Below are 21670 nucleotides of genomic sequence, written 5' to 3'. Positions count from 1 at the left end.
ATTCAGCCTCAGTTTGAATTTTCTTAGTCTGTCAAACAACTTCTGCAAGTTCACCAGGTGCTCCTCTTCTGTCTGCGACTTCGCAATCATGTCATCCACGTACACTTCAATCTCTTTATGCATCATGTCATGAAAGAGAGTCGTCATAGCCCTCTGATAGGTAGCACCGACATTCTTCAACCCAAATGGCATCACCTTATAGCAGAACATGCCCCAAGGTGTAATGAATGTCGTCTTTTCCATGTCCTCTGGCGCCATCTTAATCTGATTATAGCCAGAAAAACCGTCCATGAAAGAGAAAACCGAGGATTGAGCCGTATTATCAACCAATACATCAATGTGAGGTAATGGGAAATCATCTTTTGGACTCGCTCTATTCAAATCCCGGTAATCGACACACATTCTGACTTTGCCGTCCTTCTTCGGCACGGGAACAATGTTGGCCACCCACGGGGGATAAGTAGTCACTAACAGAAAACCCGCATCCAACTGCTTCTGAACTTCTTCTTTGATCTTAACAGCCATATCAGGACTAGTTCTGCGAAGCTTCTGCTTGACTGAAGGACAATCTTCTCTTAGAGGTAGTCTATGCACCACAATATCGGTATCCAACCCAGGCATATCTTGATACGACCAGGCGAATATTTCCACATACTCTCTCAGCATCTCAATCAACTTTCTCTTGACGTCTTCCTTCAGAGTAGCCCCGATCTTGATCTCTTTCTTGGCGTCCTCAGTACCAAGATTAATGATCTCCAACTCCTCCTGATGAGGTTGGATAACCCTTTCCTCCTGCTTCAACAATCTGACCAGTTCTTTAGGGAGTTCACAGTCTTCCTCATTCTCCTCTTCAGCTTGGTAGATGGGATTATTGAAATCATACTGAGCCATAACAGAACTGTTCATAGTGGAGTCCGTAAGATCACTTCTGCATGTTTAATGCTTTATTTTAGAAAAAAGAGTTCAAGAAAGTCACAAAAAACAAATACATTGCCATTTTTATTGTTTTTGAAAAGTGAAAAACAAAAACAGAAAGACAGGGATCACAAAATTGTTTGCAAAACGTCCTTTATTAATGATATCATTGAAAAACATGATGAGGCCCTACAATGAACCACTACGCCTTGGGCAGAACGTAGGGTTTTGTGAAAAATGAAAAACAAAAGAAAATTACTCTGTTTGAAGAGTAACTTGGACCACTTCTTCTGCTGTCTAGTTGTTGATCGACTCCCCTAGTGCACATGGGCGAACCCAGTTGTCCAGATCACAATCACTGTCACAATCTTCGCTACCGGTTGTAAAGACGTCAGCATGATTCATCAGCCCAACGCTGGTGAAGGAACTCGGCCCTTTCTGCTCAATCTGCTCTGCCTACAGAGGTTGATAACCAATACCGAACTTGTCTTCTTTGACGGGCAAATCCACCATCTTGCCCCAACCTTCTGACTTACCAGAGTTGACAACCTCCATAGCCTGTTTGTACGATGCAATTGAGGCACTTGGCTTCTTCTGCTCAGCAAAAGCCACCCTCTCAAGAGCAACGGTCTCAAATGTCTGGCATAAAGTTTCGTGGATCTTGCCATCCACCTCCACATACTTGAAAGAGGATAAATGACTCACCAGAATGTCCTCCTCGCCGCACACAGTCACAATCTGACCGTTCCAGACATACTTCAGTTTTTGGTGGAGAGTTGACGAAACTGCCCCAGCTCCGTGTATCCAGGGACGCCTCAATAAACAACTATATGCTGGCTGAATATCTATCACATAGAAGACAATACTGAACACCTCCGGGCCAATCTTCACCGGCAACGTGACTTCACCAAAAACAGACCGTTTGGATCCATCAAAAGCACGAACAATGAGATCGCTTGGAGTGAGGACAACCCCTTCAACATCAATCTTGCCTAGAGTCTTCTTAGGCAGCACATTCAAAGACGAGCCAGTATCCACCAACACATGTGACAATACTGCGCCTTTGCACTCCATAGTGATATGCAGGGCCTTATTATGGTTACGACCTTCAGGCGTCAGATCCAAATCTGTGAACCCCAAACCGTGCCTGGTGCTGACATTAGCAATAACCCCCTCTAACTGGTTGACAGAGATCTCTTGAGGCACGTAAGCCAGATTCAACATTTTCAACAAGGCATTACGATGTGCCTCAGAGCATAGCAGCATTGAGAGTATAGAAATCTTGGACGGAGTTTGATTCAACTGATCTACAATCTTGTAGTCGCTCTTCTTTATTATCTTCATGAACTCCTGCTCATCTTTCTCAAACGACCCCTCAGGCACTTCCTTCTGAGCAGATTCTTCCTCAACCACAACCTGCTTCCCCTTAGCCTTGGCAAGAGCCTCAACATTGTTGTCTCTCAAAGGCTGCGGTGCGAACAGACGACCACTCCTTATAAAACCTCCTGGTCCCCCAACATTGTCCACAACTGGACTCGCAATCACAGGAGCTCTACTCGGCAACCCAATTGTCACTCGAGCTTGGTTAACTGGCCGAATCTGACTTTCAGCCCTTCGATTACTGCGGTAGGCGTTGTCATACTTCCACGGCACGGCCCTACTGTTCTGAACAGGTCTTCTACCAGTCACAACAATAGTAGTTGGAGCACTGACGGTTACTTGAGCGGAAATGGTAACAGGAGTACCACCGGTTGCAGGCGCACTGACAATTCTCTGCCCACGTCCCTCGGACGGTTTGAAATAAATGGTGATAGTTGACACCGCTCCACGATCTTTAACAACCCGAGCAAACTTTAGACAACCCTCATCCATCAATCCCTGGATACCAACCTTCAGCTCTGAGCAACCATTCTCTGAACCTTCACAATCTGCACAGTTCTCATCACAGCCCGGGAACACTCCCCCATCCAACAGGCGCTCTTTCACAACAAACAGCGATGTCTGAACCTCTTCAACATCAACTATCAAGTCAACAGCTTCCCCATCTTCCACATTGTTTACCCTATGCACACCATGTTGAGGCATAGGATTGTTCACGACATTCGGCACAGGAGCAAAATTGATAGTTTTGGCGTCAATTAAGTCCTGGACCTTATGATGAAAAGCCCTGCAGTTCTCAATATGGTGCCCCGGTGCACCAGAGTGGAAATCAAAACGAACGTTGGCGTCATACACAGGTGGTATCTTTGTCAACGGAGCCATCGTAAGCAACTCAACGAACCCCAATCTGAGCAGTTCGGGCAGCAATTCAGCGTAGGTCATAGGCAACGGGTCGAAGCGTCGATCAGGCATCCTCTGTCTAGGCTGATACGGACGTTGTTGTTGTTGTTGTTGTGGTGGTTGTTGAACTCTCTGTTGTTGCTGTTGTCATGGTTGAGGTGCTGGAATGGTTACGACAGCAACCTGGCGATACTGGCCTCTGTTCACATTTCTCCGATGTTGTACAACATTAGTCTCACCCTCCCTTCTACGAGGTGCCCTAGAAAACGGCTTTTTTAAAGATGAGGAACCAGCATCCTGAATCTTCCCGGCTTTGATAAGGCTCTCTGTCCTCTCCCCACAAATTATAACATCTGAAAAACTACCGAACGGGCAGCTTCCCATCCGGTCCATGAATACACCTTGTAATGTCCCGATAAACATATCGGTCAACTCCCTTTCCAACATAGGAGGTTGCACCCGTGCAGCTAACTCACGCCATCTCTGGGCGTACTCCTTGAAACTCTCACCTGATTTCGGACATAGACTCTGCAACTGAGTCCGGCTCGGCACCATGTCCATATTATGTTTATATTGCCTCAAGAAGGCCTCACCCAGATCTCTCCAACTACAAATGGATTCTCTTTTCAGCTCCATGTACCAGTCCAAGGAAGCTCCAGACAAGCTGTCCTGGAAGAAGTACATCCACATCTTTTCATCGTCTGTATAGGCAGAAATCTTCCTGTAGTACGCCTGCACATGGGTGCGAGGACAAGAAGTATCGTTGTATTTGTCAAATGAGGGTGCTTTGAACTTGTAAGGGATTCTCAATCCTTCTACCAACCCCATATTAGTGACATCAAAACCCAAAGATTTCTGACACTCCATGGCTCTGATCTTCTCAGCAAAGGCATCCACTTTCCGATCCCTTTCGTCAGTTCTTCCCACAACTTCATCATCTTCATTGAGCAGTGTGAACATGTCTTCCTGCCTGTCAACCAGCAGAGCAGGATGGCGCACGGGAGCACGAGTTGCTCTGACATTAACAGTCTCTGCAGCAAGAGCCTGTCCATTGATTCTGATTCCTCTCAACTCATCACCCACAGCATAATCATTGACGGGAGCAACAACAGCAGCATTATCGGTCACAGGTGCACCCACTGGTGAAGCACGACTAGGAGGTGGGAGTACAGCCTCTTGTCTCTGGGCTAAGGCACGCAACTCCTCTTGCCCTTGAACGACCCCTTGCATCATTGTCGTGAATTGGGCCATGTTAGCCCTCATCTCAGCCAACTCTGCTTGCACTTGGTCCATGTTCCTCTGTTGATTCAACCGGGTTGCGTAACGGTGCGGACGTTGATCAGCTATCCTGCCTGACACAGGAACCAGAGTGAGAAGTCTCAAGCAAGAACACCTGTAATGCAAAATCATATGTGTATGATGCTTATGATGCGTATGATGCACATGATATGTTCATTTCTCATGCATTCGAGAGCCTAATTCATCTTTCAAGAAATGGCAACCCTGCAATACAAACAAAGCAACAACATACACAGGATAATGAGCAAAAGGTGAGACATCAACAACCTCATCTATAGATATGAGCAACAAGGATCATACAACAATATTCAGACAAAGATCCAAGTGATCAGAGTACCACAATGAATCCCATCCAACAAGCCTGGAGGTGATTCTTGTAACACCCTTCTAAATACCCCAAAATATTTAATTAAAAATAATAACACATTAATCAGAGTAATTATGCCCCGAAGGGTGTCACACAATTATTTCACAACATTCATCAAAATAACCTGTCATGCTCATTTATTTAATCCAAATAAGGTTCTTTGCATAATTCGCAGCGGATACTAAAAATCAACATTTAAATCATGTACCACTTTAAATGTAAAGTTGATCAACAACAAAATCAAACATATTCAAACATCCCATCCCGATGTTACATCTATCAGAGCATGACCCCTTAGGAGACTACTCTAGACTCCAAGCATTAACTTCTATTCACTCATAGCTGGTTACCTGAAAAAAATAGTGTAAGGGTGAGTTCCTCAATCAATATAACAGGCATTATACAACATTAAGTAATGTTAAGTAATTGACGCATCAAATCACCCCAACCAGACTACACACTCCATAACGGCAGTATCAACGCAACATCATATTCAATAATAACATACAACATATATATAGGTATATAATCTCAACCCATGCTCCACACCAATAACACAACACGACGATTAACTCACTAATTCCTCACAATGGGAAGTAGCTACAGCCCCACCGGCTATGCCATGCATTCATTATGCAATGAGACTCTACACATGCGGTACCGACTCTTCTTGAACATATAGTCCAAGCTCACCGATCCCTCTGGATACGGCTACTGAGCTCACTAGTCCCACTCATTGAGATCTAATGACTCACTCACTAATTCCTCACCATGGGAATTAGCTACAGCCCCAAAGGCTAGACTATGCACACTACTCATCTAGTATGCCAACATCAACAACAATTCCACAAGAATTCACTCACTAATTCCTCACCATGGGAATTAGCTACAGCCCTACAGGCTAATCATGCATGCTAATTACCTAGCAATACAACAGCAACAACAACTCAAAATAGACATATGCTCACACTCTAAGCCACAAAACAGTCTATTCACAAATGCATACATAACTGATACATTCACAGCATCCTGCATATCAACACCTATCCTCAACATATTGTCAATACATTTATCACAAAAGCATATCACAACATGCCATAAAATCAAACACAGTATTAGCACACTCTACTAATACCTATACTACTCAAAACAACGGGAAATGATCCCTATTACATCATACCTCAGCTAAGTCTCACTACTCAGCCTAACCAGTCAAAAACTGCACAACAACAGCACAGGAAATCACAATCCTGCCCATACCCGTATTGCCCATGCCATACGCGTATTGCCTAAATCCTGACCAAGCCATACGCGTATTGCCCAATTCCATACGCGTATGCTACGCGTATCACTTCCCCATACGCGTACCACCAGAGACCATTTTACGTTCAATTTTTCATCTTCCTCATCCATACGCGTATTGCCTAGCGCCATACGCGTACCAGCCATCCCATACGCGTATTGCCTAGTGCCATACGCGTATGACCAGAAACCAGCATTCTCAGATCTGCTATGGTTTTTCCTGCTACGAGTTCTATTCGATCTCACCTTCCACAGTCCAAATTTACACAGAAATCACTCATATCATCTAACCCGAATCATTCCCTATTCGATTTCACAACTCCTGACATTATCACATGCAATTTCCTACGAATTTCTTTCGGTTATCACCCAATTTCGTTCATCAATTATTTCCACAAATTCATCATAATCATCCAATTCAAAGGTAAATTAAAGGTCTATCACTACCCATGACATATTATCATACAATACCCGTTAATCAACGATAAACCCCCCTTACCTGAGTTAATCCGGCAAGTTCTGCAGCTTCAAGCTTTTCCTCCCTTCAATCCCTTGTTCTCTGGTTCTCTTTTTGCCCTTTTCCACGTTCTGTCTCTTTTTCCTTTTCACGTGAAAACAATAACCTTCTTACTAAATGGGACCTTTTTACTGATTTCCACTTTATTCCAATAATAAAATAATAATCCAATAATAATAATCCCAATAATTATTATTCCAAAATAATAATATTATTAATCCAAACTTCTAATTATTCAATTAAATTAATAAATAAAATATTAATTTAAATTAAATAATTAGCTTATTTTAATTGGGGTGTTACAACTCTCCCCCACTAAAAGAGTTTTCGTCCTCGAAAACATACCTCAAGCGAACAACTCCGGATAAGACTCCTTCATCTGACTCTCCAGTTCCCAAGTCACATTGCCACCTGCTGGTCCTCCCCAAGCTACCTTCACTAAGGCAATCTCTTTACCCCGCAACTGCTTCAGCTCTCGATCCTCAATCCTCATAGGTGATGTCTCAACAGTCAGGTTATCTCTCACCTGTACATCATCTATTTGGACAACATGCGACGGATCATGAATGTATCTCCTCAACTGAGACACATGAAAAACCTCATGCAAATTCGCAAGCGACGGCGGTAAAGCGATACGATAGGCTACCTCTCCTATCCTCTCCAAAATCTGATAAGGACCAATAAATCGAGGTGTCAACTTCTTCGACTTCAAGGCTCGACCAACACCAGTTATCGGAGTAACACGAAGAAACACATGATCTCCCTCTTGGAACTCAAGTGACTTCTTCCTCCTATCATGATAACTCTTCTGACGACTTTGAGCAATTCTCATCTTATCCTGAATCATCTTAATCTTTTCTGTAGTTTGCTGAACAATCTCCGGTCCAACCACAGCACTCTCACCGGACTCATACCAACATAAAGGCGTCCGACATCTCCTACCGTACAAAGCTTCAAACGGTGCCATACCAATACTTGAATGAAAACTATTGTTGTAGGTAAACTCAATCAACGGCAAATAACAATCCCAGGCACCTCCTTTTTCCAAAACACAAGCTCTCAAAAGATCCTCTAACGACTGAATCGTCCTCTCAGTCTGACCATCAGTCTGCGGATGATATGCAGAACTCAATCTCAGCTTGGTTCCCAAAGCCCTCTGCAAACCTTCCCAAAACTTCGAGGTAAATCTAGGATCTCTGTCCGAAACAATACTAGACGGAATACCATGCAAACTCACAATCTTCTCAATATACAACTCAGCTAGTCTCTCCAACGGATAATTCATTCTAATCGGAATGAAATGAGCCTCAAAATTCTTACTTGTCCTTGGCAAACCAGAAACAAAATCCATACTGATACTGTCCCACTTCCACTCTGGAATAGCCAACGGTTGCATTAGCCCAGACGGCTTCTGATGCTCAATCTTCGACTTCTGACAAGTCAAACAGGAATACACAAAACTTGCAATTTCTCTTTTCATTCCCGGCCACCAAAATAACCTTTTCAAATCATGATACATCTTCGTAGCTCCAGGATGAATACTTAAGCCACTACGATGCCCCTCCTCGAGAATACTCTTCTTAAGCTCAATAACATTCGGAATACACACCCGATCGCCAAATCTCAAAACACCATTCTCATCAACTCTGAATTCACCACCTTGACCTTGATTCACTAACGTCAACTTATCAACCAAAAGCATATCGGATATCTGACCCTCTCTGATCTCGTTCAGAATACCACTTGTTAATTTCAACATTCCCAATTTAACACTATTGTGAGTACTCTCACACACCAAACTCAAATCTCTAAACTGCTCAATTAAATCCAACTCTTTAGCCATTAGCATAGACATATGCAATGATTTCCGACTCAATGCATCAGCCACTACATTTGCTTTACCCGGATGGTAATTCAAACCAAAGTCATAATCCTTCAGAAATTCTAACCATCTTCTCTGTCTCATATTCAGCTCTTTCTGATCAAACAAATACTTTAAACTCTTATGGTCACTGAAAACTTCAAATCTTGACCCATACAAATAATGCCTCCACAACTTCAGAACAAATACCACAGCTGCCAACTCTAAATCATGTGTCGGATAGTTCCTCTCATGAACCCTTAGTTGTCTCGAAGCATAAGCTATAACCTGCTTATTCTGCATCAACACACCACCTAAACCCAACAATGAAGCATCACAGTAAACCTCAAATAATTCCGACGAACTCGGTAATATCAGAATAGGAGCAGTAGTTAACCTTCTCTTTAACTCTTGGAAACCTTCTTCACATTTTGAGTCCCAAACAAACGCTTGCCCCTTTCTGGTCAACATTGTCAACGGTAATGCCAACTTAGAGAATCCCTCAATAAACTTCCTATAGTAACCTGCAAGTCCAAGAAAACTTCTTATCTCAGAAACTGACTTCGGAGCTTCCCACTTAGACACCGCTTCTATCTTAGAAGGATCAACAGCAACACCACCTCTTGAAATCACATGGCCAAGAAAACTAACCTCTTCTAACCAAAATTCACACTTAGACAGTTTAGCAAATAACTTCTTTTCTCGTAGAACTTCCAACACCACTCTCAAATGTTCAGCATGCTCTCCTTCAGATTTCGAGTACACCAAAATGTCATCGATAAATACCACAACAAACTGATCTAGATACGGATGAAAAATCCTATTCATATACTCCATGAATACTCCAGGCGCATTAGTCACACCAAAAGGCATTACAGAATACTCATAATGTCCATACCTCGTCCTGAAAGCAGTCTTCTGAATATCTTCAGTTTTCACACGTATCTGATGATACCCAGATCTCAAGTCTATCTTGCTGAACACACTAGCACCAACCAATTGATCCATCAAATCATCAATCCTCGGTAAAGGATACCGATTCTTGATCGTCACTTTATTCAATTGCCTGTAGTCCACACACAACCTCATAGTACCTTCTTTCTTCTTAACCAACAACACTGGTGCACCCCACGGTGACACACTCGGACGAATAAATTTCTTATCCAACAGATCTTCCAATTGACTCTTCAATTCAGCTAACTCAACAGCAGACATACGGTACGGAGCCATCGATATTGGTCTAGTACCAGGTACCAAATCAATCGAGAACTCAACTTCACGTTCTGGTGGCAATTCATTCACTTCTTCCGGAAACACCTCAGGAAAATCACACACTACAGCTAGATCGCCAATCACCAGTTTATCTTTAGCTTCCAAAGTCGCTAACAGCATAAACAACTCTGCCCCATCTGCCACTTCCTCATTCACCTGCCTTGCAGATAGAAATAAACTCTTTCCTTCCTCAATCTCAGGAAATATCACAGTCTTATCAAAACAGTTGATAGAAACTCGGTTGAACACCAACCAGTTCATACCCAGAATAACGTCAATCTGCACTAATGGAAGACACACAAGATCTATCCCAAAGGCTCTACCAAAAATACTCAAGGGGCAACTTAAACAAACAGAAGTAGTAGTCACTGAACCCTTCGCAGGAGTATCAATCACCATACTACCACGCATCTCAGATATCTCTAACTTAAGTTTCACAGCACAATCCAAAGATATAAAAGAATGAGTCGCACCTGTGTCAATAATAGCTACAAGAGGAAAGCCATTAATATAACACGTACCTCGGATCAAACGATCATCTGCAGAAGTCTCAGAACCCGATAAAGCAAAAACCTTGCCTCCTGACTGATTCTCTTTCTTTGGCTTTGGACACTGTGGACTGATATGACCCAACTCTCCACAGTTGAAACAAGTCACAGTCTTCAACCGGCACTCTGCAGCCAAATGACCACCTTTTCCACACTTGAAACATTTCATCTCAGCACTGGTACACTCATGAACACGATGTCCAGCCCGACCACATCTGTAACACTTAACAGGAGCACTAGAATCTCCCCCACTAGGCCTCTTCATCCCACTCTGCTTCTGAAAACCCTTGCCAGCTGCATACGGTTTCCCACGATCAACCTGATTCTTACCCTTCCTATCAACCCTCTGCTGATAGCTCTCTGCTCTGGCTTTGGAATCCTGTTCAAAAATCCTGCAACAGTCAACCAAATCAGAAAACACCCTGATTCGCTGATATCCAATTGCCTGCTTGATCTCGGGACGCAACCCGTTCTCAAACTTCACACACTTGGAAAATTCCCCAGCAGCCTCAGCATAGGGAGTGTAATACTTCGACAGCTCTGTGAACTTGGCAGCATACTCCGTAACGGACCTGTTACCCTGCTTCAATTCCAAGAACTCAATTTCTTTCTTTCCTCTGACATCCTCGGGAAAGTACTTCCTCAGAAATCTCTCTCTGAACACAGCCCAAGAAATCTCAGCATCTCCAGCAGTTTCCAACTCAGTGCGGGTAGTAACCCACCAATCGTCAGCTTCCTCTGACAGCATATGTGTACCGAACCTGACCTTCTGGTTATCAGCACACTCAGTTACTCTGAAGATCCTCTCGATCTCCTTCAACCACTTCTGAGCACCATCTGGATCGTATGCTCCCTTGAACATTGGAGGATTGTTCTTCTGGAACTCACTCAGTTGACGAGCAGCTCCCATTCCTACAACATTTGGATTCCCTCCAAGTACTCCAGCTAGCATACCCAGAGCCTCAGAAATCGCAGCATCATCTCTACCTCTTCCAGCCATCTCTATTCTGAAAACCCAACAAGCTAAAATAGTAAGTACTGATAGGGTTATACAACACCCATCCCGTACAGGGGAAACAGAATAACTACGACTCGACACGACCGACTATGCTCTGATACCACTAATGTAACACCCTTCTAAATACCCCAAAATATTTAATTAAAAATAATAACACATTAATCAGAGTAATTATGCCCCGAAGGGTGTCACACAATTATTTCACAACATTCATCAAAATAACCTGTCATGCTCATTTATTTAATCCAAATAAGGTTCTTTGCATAATTCGCAGCGGATACTAAAAATCAACATTTAAATCATGTACCACTTTAAATGTAAAGTTGATCAACAACAAAATCAAACATATTCAAACATCCCATCCCGATGTTACATCTATCAGAGCATGACCCCTTAGGAGACTACTCTAGACTCCAAGCATTAACTTCTATTCACTCATAGCTGGTTACCTGAAAAAAATAGTGTAAGGGTGAGTTCCTCAATCAATATAACAGGCATTATACAACATTAAGTAATGTTAAGTAATTGACGCATCAAATCACCCCAACCAGACTACACACTCCATAACGGCAGTATCAACGCAACATCATATTCAATAATAACATACAACATATATATAGGTATATAATCTCAACCCATGCTCCACACCAATAACACAACACGACGATTAACTCACTAATTCCTCACAATGGGAAGTAGCTACAGCCCCACCGGCTATGCCATGCATTCATTATGCAATGAGACTCTACACATGCGGTACCGACTCTTCTTGAACATATAGTCCAAGCTCACCGATCCCTCTGGATACGGCTACTGAGCTCACTAGTCCCACTCATTGAGATCTAATGACTCACTCACTAATTCCTCACCATGGGAATTAGCTACAGCCCCAAAGGCTAGACTATGCACACTACTCATCTAGTATGCCAACATCAACAACAATTCCACAAGAATTCACTCACTAATTCCTCACCATGGGAATTAGCTACAGCCCTACAGGCTAATCATGCATGCTAATTACCTAGCAATACAACAGCAACAACAACTCAAAATAGACATATGCTCACACTCTAAGCCACAAAACAGTCTATTCACAAATGCATACATAACTGATACATTCACAGCATCCTGCATATCAACACCTATCCTCAACATATTGTCAATACATTTATCACAAAAGCATATCACAACATGCCATAAAATCAAACACAGTATTAGCACACTCTACTAATACCTATACTACTCAAAACAACGGGAAATGATCCCTATTACATCATACCTCAGCTAAGTCTCACTACTCAGCCTAACCAGTCAAAAACTGCACAACAACAGCACAGGAAATCACAATCCTGCCCATACCCGTATTGCCCATGCCATACGCGTATTTCCTAAATCCTGACCAAGCCATACGCGTATTGCCCAATTCCATACGCGTATGCTACGCGTATCACTTCCCCATACGCGTACCACCAGAGACCATTTTACGTTCAATTTTTCATCTTCCTCATCCATACGCGTATTGCCTAGCGCCATACGCGTACCAGCCATCCCATACGCGTATTGCCTAGTGCCATACGCGTATGACCAGAAACCAGCATTCTCAGATCTGCTATGGTTTTTCCTGCTACGAGTTCTATTCGATCTCACCTTCCACAGTCCAAATTTACACAGAAATCACTCATATCATCTAACCCGAATCATTCCCTATTCGATTTCACAACTCCTGACATTATCACATGCAATTTCCTACGAATTTCTTTCGGTTATCACCCAATTTCGTTCATCAATTATTTCCACAAATTCATCATAATCATCCAATTCAAAGGTAAATTAAAGGTCTATCACTACCCATGACATATTATCATACAATACCCGTTAATCAACGATAAACCCCCCTTACCTGAGTTAATCCGGCAAGTTCTGCAGCTTCAAGCTTTTCCTCCCTTCAATCCCTTGTTCTCTGGTTCTCTTTTTGCCCTTTTCCACGTTCTGTCTCTTTTTCCTTTTCACGTGAAAACAATAACCTTCTTACTAAATGGGACCTTTTTACTGATTTCCACTTTATTCCAATAATAAAATAATAATCCAATAATAATAATCCCAATAATTATTATTCCAAAATAATAATATTATTAATCCAAACTTCTAATTATTCAATTAAATTAATAAATAAAATATTAATTTAAATTAAATAATTAGCTTATTTTAATTGGGGTGTTACAATTCTCAACATACACAACAGATACAAGCTAGGACGAAAGTCCTCCCGGAATGAGCGTCTTCAGATACTGACACTGGTCTATCAACAGGTCACATTCTGAACATTCTGGCAAGGGAGTGAGCTTCTCCTTCAGTTGTCTCCTGAGCTCCACAACTTCTCCTCCAAGTTGGCTCTCTGATGCATGTCTCAAGTCTACCTCTTTCTTCAATTGGACATCTTTGTCTCTGAGTTGCTTCTCCAGGTCCCTTATCTTCTTCTGATAACTGGCTTCAGCTCTCTGCAACCTTAAGCACTTTCGGTGTTCTGCATTCAACAGGGTCTCCATCTCCTCATAAGACCTCTTTTTACCCTTCAATCTAGCAGCATCTTCACCCTGCATGCCTTTGAGTTGATGAGCCAAGTTCAACTTATCAGCTTTGGCTTTGTAAAGCTCCATATGGGTATCTTGTTCCTTCTCCTTCAACCGACGATTCTCCATCAGGGCTTGCTTATACTGCTCAGCAGGCACACTCTCAACAAGGATCAAAGGTGGTTGCTCCTGCAATGACTCCATCCTATCATAGGGCAACAACAAAGTCTCAACTCTCTTCTTGACCCACTCAATGTAGTCAGGCATAGCAACAGCAAACTTCTTCCCCAGAACAACTCCATCCTTGACACCAATGGTCTTCCAAGCTCTTCCTACTTGCTCCAATCTAGCAGGGTCACTCCGCTTCTCAAAATACACACTTTCATCTATCTCAGCATCAAGTGGTCTTCCATTCATCACAAACCCTAACTGGCGAAGAGAAAGAACCGGGTTGTAATTGATACAACCCTTAGTCCCTATAAGTGGCACATTACGAAACTCTCCACAACTCATGATGACATTACGCACATCCATCCGGTAAGACTGCCATCTGATATCATAAGAGGTAAGAGACATAATCCTCTGAGTCCACTTATGAGTGCTCTGAGCATCCACAAAAGGTCCACTGACTGGCAGGAGAGACAAGAACCATCTGAGCAACAATGGGAGACAACATCTGATAGCTCCACCCTTACCATGCCTACTGTGAATAGCATAGTAAGTGTCAGCTAACAAAGTAGGAACTGGGTTTCCTCCAATGAAGATAGTGACTGCAGCAAAGTCCACAAAGTTGGGCATACTCGGGAACAAGACAATCCCATAAACCATGATAGCCAACTGAGCATGAAAAGCTTCCCAATTTCCCTTCTTTGCTTCTTCTCTAGCCATCCTCAACAAGTACTTCAAGGGCAATCCCACAACATCACCACTCGTCTTCCAATTGTCACTCACTTCCTTGATACTCAGATGGAGAGCTCTCGCAGCCACTCTGAAATCAACCTCCTTTGGAACATCCAAGAAAGGAACTTGATATCGGACCGGGACATTCAGCAGAATGGAGTACTCCTCGAGAGTGGGTGCTAACTGGTAATCCTGGAAAGTGAAGCAACGAAGCTCTGGGTCATAGAACTGTAGAAGAGTCTGCAACGGCACTGGATCTACCACCATCTTCAACAGTGTCAACAAATCCCCATACTGATCAACAAACCCCTTCTGATTACCGCCGGTCACAAGGTTGCTCAACTCTATCAGAGACGTCAAAGGCTCACAATGAAAACTGTAGGTGCAAGTCTTCCGCTTCAACTCTGGAACGGATGCCATCTCTCACAATGAATAGACTCCTGAATGAACCTGAGAAATGATATGCATGAGGATATTAGCTTTTTCTTCTTTTTTTTCTTTTTTTTCATTTCTTTTTTTTTTACATTATTTTTGAAAATAAATATGCTATGATGCAAATGATGCAAACACGACTGGCTGGCTGTGTATCTCGGAGCACAGGATCAAAGCTTCGGCTTGAATTCGGAACCACAAAGTCATCTGAGACCCCAAAAATCATCTGAGACCCAAGCTGCAGAACCAAGTCACCAACAGGACCAAGAGTCACCAATAAGTCACCAACAAGTCACCAACGGTACCTGTAATAATGATCATTCCCTCCCCACTCACGGGTGTCATCTAGGCCAGGGTAAGGTCAAGAGAAACGCAGGATAAACAACCCTTTCATAGAATATTATCATGTACACACCAGATGTATGCACCGGTAATACCCCATCAGGATCTGAACTGCTCGTGATATCAAGTTCCGCTAAGTGGCGCAATACCACCCGCTTCCCAAGAATCACTCTATTCCTAGGTGTCCTAGAGTTCACTCATAGCCTGGGTATTAGGCCTTTTACCTCATGTGACTCCCATCCCAACAGAGAAACAAACAACCAGCCAACACAAATGAAAAGATGATGAATGCAAACATAAATGTAAACAATAAATAAATGAATGCAATAAATGAAACAGCAAAAGCAACCAAACCCTATCCTAGAGAGCGCTAGGAGAGACTCGCTTAGGGAAGATGGACCAGCAAGAGGTCAACTTCTCTATAAATCCCCAGCAGAGTCGCCAGCTGTCGCATTACGCGAAAAACCGGCGGGAAAACGAAACAACAGATCCGCCACCGTGCGTTATTTATCCCAAAAGAGGGAAAGGAAACGCTCGAGGTAAACCTGGAAAAGACATGGTCTCGCGACCAGAGAAAGATGGGATCGGGAGTCGGTTATGCGAAGGGAAGGTATTAGCACCCCTACGCATCCGTCGTACTCGACGGGATCCACGCACAAAAGAACGGATAAGGTTGCTAGAAACTGCTCACAAACTGCACAAGACTGGAATCAAACATAGAAAGACAAGAGAAACTGAACTCGGCAGGATATCGCATCCTGGGCCTACGTAGTCTGTCAGGCATAGACATCAGGTTCGACGTAGTTCGGGACAGGGGGAAACATGCTCGCTAGGATGTCGCATCCTATGCATACGTATCTTCTCTGACCAGAGAAGAATCAGAGCACTCGTAGCTCGGCTAACGCACGCCAAACCAAACACAAACAGGAAACCGACTGCCAATCGCTGGACTTACGTCAGACTCTACACAAACAGGCAAACATGGAAACCGAATGCCAATCGTTGGACTTACATCAGACTCCGATCCAACAAACACACACAGGAAACTGACTGCCAATCGCTGGACTTACGTCAGACTCCAACAAGCAAACAAGACACAGGAAACCAACTGCCAATCGCTGGACTTACGTCACACTCCAAACGCACACAAAAGGGTTGAAAAAGAAAAAGGGCGCCCGCTGAGATCAGCTCATCTCCTGCCTACGTACCTCATCTGGTATGAGGATCAGGGCGACGTAGTTCCCCTAAACAGGGCAAGAACTTCTGTCCTAACCAGATACGAAGGGAGACACAAACTACTAGGGAGACTACGACTCGAGCCTATAAGTTATCATGCATACGATCCCTAAGTTAAGGTTTTTATCTAACTTGCACAGGGAGCAAGCTATCCTAAACAGCACAGGCAAACACATACAAGCACAAAAATCAAGCACACACACTATATGCAAACAATTGGGCTCATACAAGGTTAGGCTGTGAGACACAAGCCAACTGGAATCGGGTGTAGTTAGCTCTTAACCCTAATATTGAGAGTTAGGGTGAAGCAGATGAAATAGGAAGTGAGGGTAAGACCTCACAGCTCTTATCCCTGGCCTGGGAGAGCTTCAGACAAATGAAAGTGTGGGAGTTCAGAATGTAGGAACTCTTCTCCACAAATGACTGACACAACAAAGATCTTGGGTTATTATCCATAATGCATCAACACAATGGTGTGAGCAAGGTGAATGACACAACTGAATAGAAGGGGATGGATTGCACATCCCTTTTTTCTGCCAATTGCCTCTTAAGAGGTCTTTACCTGCTTGGCACAAAAGTAAACATTCACAAGCATTGCCTCTTAAGGAGGACTTCAGACAGGTGCCTGCCCACATAACAGGACAGGTCTTCCAGACCACATGAAGTCAGAGAGTTATACCTAGGTGGTAAGCAAACTACAAGCCAAGCAAAAGTAAGTTCAAAAGAACTCAAAGCAACTTAGGTACCTGTGAAAAATCTAAACTACTCAGTTCAATTATACAGACAAACAATCAACAAGCAATAACAAACAGACAGACAATGTTCACAATGTGCAAGGCACAAGGCAAACTCAAATGAGGTAACATTAACCTACAAAAACACACAAATGTTAGTAATCAAGAGCAAACATCAATGCTCAAATGAGGAAGCATCATCAACTATGGACTTGGAAGCTTAAACCTGAAATCAAAACCCACATGTAAGCCGCAAACCACTAGGTCAAAGCCTAGGGTCAAAGATGAATCAAAAATTCAAAACAGAACATGAAATTTAACATGAATCATCTTTATTCAATCAAGAACACATCTCAAAAAGTCCCACATCAAAATCATTAACCAAATTCATTTCATGATTAAAACATGGCAAGGCATGCAAATGGTGATCACATTGAGACATCAGAAGAAACAAATGCACATTAAATCAAAAATGACTCAAAAAATCTTGGCAAAAATCATGAGTAAACAATACATATAACATGGTCATCATACAAAAAATCAGAGGCATTGGACATCATTAGGCATGGCAATCACTTTGATCAATCAAGACAAGCACATGTGTGACACAAATTGTCACACCAAGTTAGAATAAGCATAAAACAGAGATGAATCATGGTAAAAATCTCAAACCAAAGCCAAAACATCACTCAACATGTCTAGAAATAGCATGCAAAATTTCAGAAGCATTGGATCATTTTTGAGCATTCTATGATGAATGGAACAAGGCAAGGTCAAACATGTATACATGTGCAATCACCCTAGGACAAATCATTTTTTATGCCAGGCACAACTTGCAATTTAATGATCATAAAAAAGTAGACAGAATGAGGATCATGATGCAAAAAATTGGAGATCATTTGGATTAATTTTCAATTTATGGTGATTTTTGGAAGTTGATAGAAATTTAAAATGAAAACATGAAGCCAAGGTATGAAAATAGGATGGAAAGGAATAATGCATGGCCATATGGAAAAATGCTCTCGCTCAAACTCGAACCGGTGACACATTTGAAATTCCAAACGCGCCTAATCAAAACGACCGTGTTTTGATGTTCAAACCCTAAACACGCGCGCTGCATATTTCGTAGCTAATTTGAATTTACACATGTCAGTTTCGTAGCTAAATGGAAGCAAGGTTGTAGCAATTTCTGGAAATGATGAACACCATGCATGAACGATGAAGATCATGAAGATCTTCATCTGGAAATTTCCAAAAAACAAAAATATGTCCAGAAATCATAAATAAGGACATCATTCAACAGGTTTTCTTATAGTAAGCACGGATCAAGCCATGAATCATGCAAAAACAACAACACAATTCCAAATCGAAGAAAATAAACAATGGCATCAAAACTTCAATTGAACATATCTTGCTCAAAACAACACCAAATCACTCCAAATTTTCATCAGCATTATCACCAATCAATGAACTACAAGAATATCACAACCATTTGCAAAATAGAAGAGGTCGAATTCTGACCTGTTGAAGAACAAAAGTTGATTCAGCTTGCTTTAAGGCCTGGCAATGCTTCAATCCTTCTCCACACTACTTAAGGAAGTGAATGATGATGAAATGGAAGCTTGAATGCACACGAATCTAGCTCAATCTTCAATTGCCATGGATGCTTCACACTTTGAATCCAACTCAATATGCCACAATTTCTCTTGATTCCACGTCCAAATGTGCTCAGAAATGCCTCATGAACATGAATTGATCAATGAAAAGTGTTTGTGTTTGAAGAATTTTGGAAAAAAGTTTGAGAGAATTTTTTTTTGAATTTGTGATTCTAGATCTGAAAATGTGCTTAATGACCAAAAACAGTTGTGATTATTCATTTATACCTCCTACTAATCATGTTTAGATCATGCTTAAACCAAAGCCAAAGGTGATTAGCAAGTTGGAAGGTATTTGTGCAAAAATGCTTTTTCACCTCACACTCATGCCATGCACGTGAACAGTACATGTTTCTGGCCCAAAATGCCTTAAAATGAGTCCATGTACACTTGTGAATTGGTTTGGTATGCTCATAATCATTCAAAATGGTTTTATGCAATTTTCTTCCAAAATCTTCATGAATAAACCAAAGGCCATGCAAATGAAATTCATGTAAAATAATGGTATGCTTGGAAAATACATGTTATAAGGATCAAAATGCAAAAAGAACCACTCATTTTGGAGTTTTGGTTTGAAAGTTATGTCCATTTGAACTTTGAAACACACTTTGCCATGATTGGACTATAACTCCTCAACCACACATGAGAAATACATGATCTTGACCTTTTTGGAAATGGGAGAGAAATATCTTCAACTTTCATGTTGGACAAAATTTCATTTGAAGCTTTCTTGATGATGTAATCTTGAGTTGAAGTTGGTCTAAAACCTTTCCATTTTTGGAAAGTTCAAATTACAGGTCACCTGCTATTTTTGGAAAGTCTTGATCTGACTTCAAATTCTTCAATGTTGATGTTGAAATGTCAAATGAGACTTGTTTGAACATGAATGAAGCATCTCTAACCATTTCCCACCTCCAAATCCATAGTTGACTGTGCAGCTGACTTCTGTTGACTTTTGTGGGCCTCAGATGATTTGCACATGGACTGATGAGTTCTGAGCCTTCAATACTTGGCCAAGCTACTTCAAAATGATCCTTGGGTCATGTGAACTCATGGGAATCACCCTAGGACTTTGATCTCATGACAAATGCTCTTGTTGCCTTGCACAACTGAATCTCCTAACCAGTCTTTCCTGATGCAATGCAATGGACTATGCAATGACAAATGCAATGTTAATGACCTAGAAATGAAATGTATATACAAATGGGAGGTGTAAATTTGAGGTGCTACACATATGAAAATGATTCCAAGATAATACTTACTCTAAATTACATTCCAAACAACTTTCATGTTGAGACCTATAGCTAGTTTGGCTTGGAAAATCATTTTCTATGTTGAAACACTATAGGTCATTTTGTCTAAACCCTAATTTCAAAGTCAACTTACCAAGGCCATAACCTGCTCATTTTTTATGAGATGAAATATTTACATGTTGCACAATCAAATTCAATAGGTCTACTTAAACTTTGATGTTTGGAGTGGGAGCTAATTCAACTTTTTTGAGCATGTGATATGAGGTTACATTATAGGTCACTTTTGACCTATACCATTGACCAAGTGATTTTTCCAAACTTCAAAAATGCATAACTCTACCATTTCAAATCCAAATGACATGAAATTAGTGACCATTTTTAAGGTATTTGAAAGATCTACAACTTTGATGATAAACCTTTCTCATTTGAAGCTCATATAAAAAGTTAAGCAAGGTGGAATGTTGAGACACATGGCTTGACACTTTAATAAAATTTTGATATTTCAAAAATTTCCAAACATCCACCTCAAATTTATCCAAGTTCCAAGCTCCAAATGGAAAAATGTTTAACATGAAAGTTGTTCCTCTTGATCTCGCCTTTCCAAAGAGCTCAAATTCATTCATTTTGGATAAGGAATGCATAGGCTGCGCATGGCATGAACATGGTGTCATCACTTGGCAAAGATCAAACTTCAAATCCAAATACACACTTGCCTTGCAATCCAAGTTGAATTCAGACTATCTAACATTCATTTGTGGATTTATGGCAATGATTTTATGGGCCTATGCGCGCCCATGCACCCATGCATCATCAATGACCAAATTGGAAAGTGATTTCAAGTGTGCAAATATCAATGGTTTCAGCTATAAATAGAGCCTCATATGCTCAGTAATGAACAAACATTCGCGCCAGCTTTGATCCCCCATCTCTAACCCTCACTTTGCAAAGTATAAATCTGAGCAATTCATTTGAATTTGAGGTTGAATTTCCACTGTTTTGAAATTCAAATCTCCAAGAATCCACAACCTTGTAAGCATCAAATCCTTCTTCTGCAAGCAAGTGGAGTGAGATCAAGCACAAGCAAGATAAAGATCAGTTGAATCCAGACCTCCATTTAAGGTATTTTCTAGAAATTTTGATCTCTTCGATTCTCTCAAATTCTTGCTCAG

Source organism: Lathyrus oleraceus, chromosome 6 (genome assembly GCF_024323335.1).
Source record: "Lathyrus oleraceus cultivar Zhongwan6 chromosome 6, CAAS_Psat_ZW6_1.0, whole genome shotgun sequence".
Classification (NCBI taxonomy): Eukaryota; Viridiplantae; Streptophyta; class Magnoliopsida; order Fabales; family Fabaceae; genus Lathyrus; species Lathyrus oleraceus.
Note: the sequence above shows the minus strand (reverse complement) of the source record.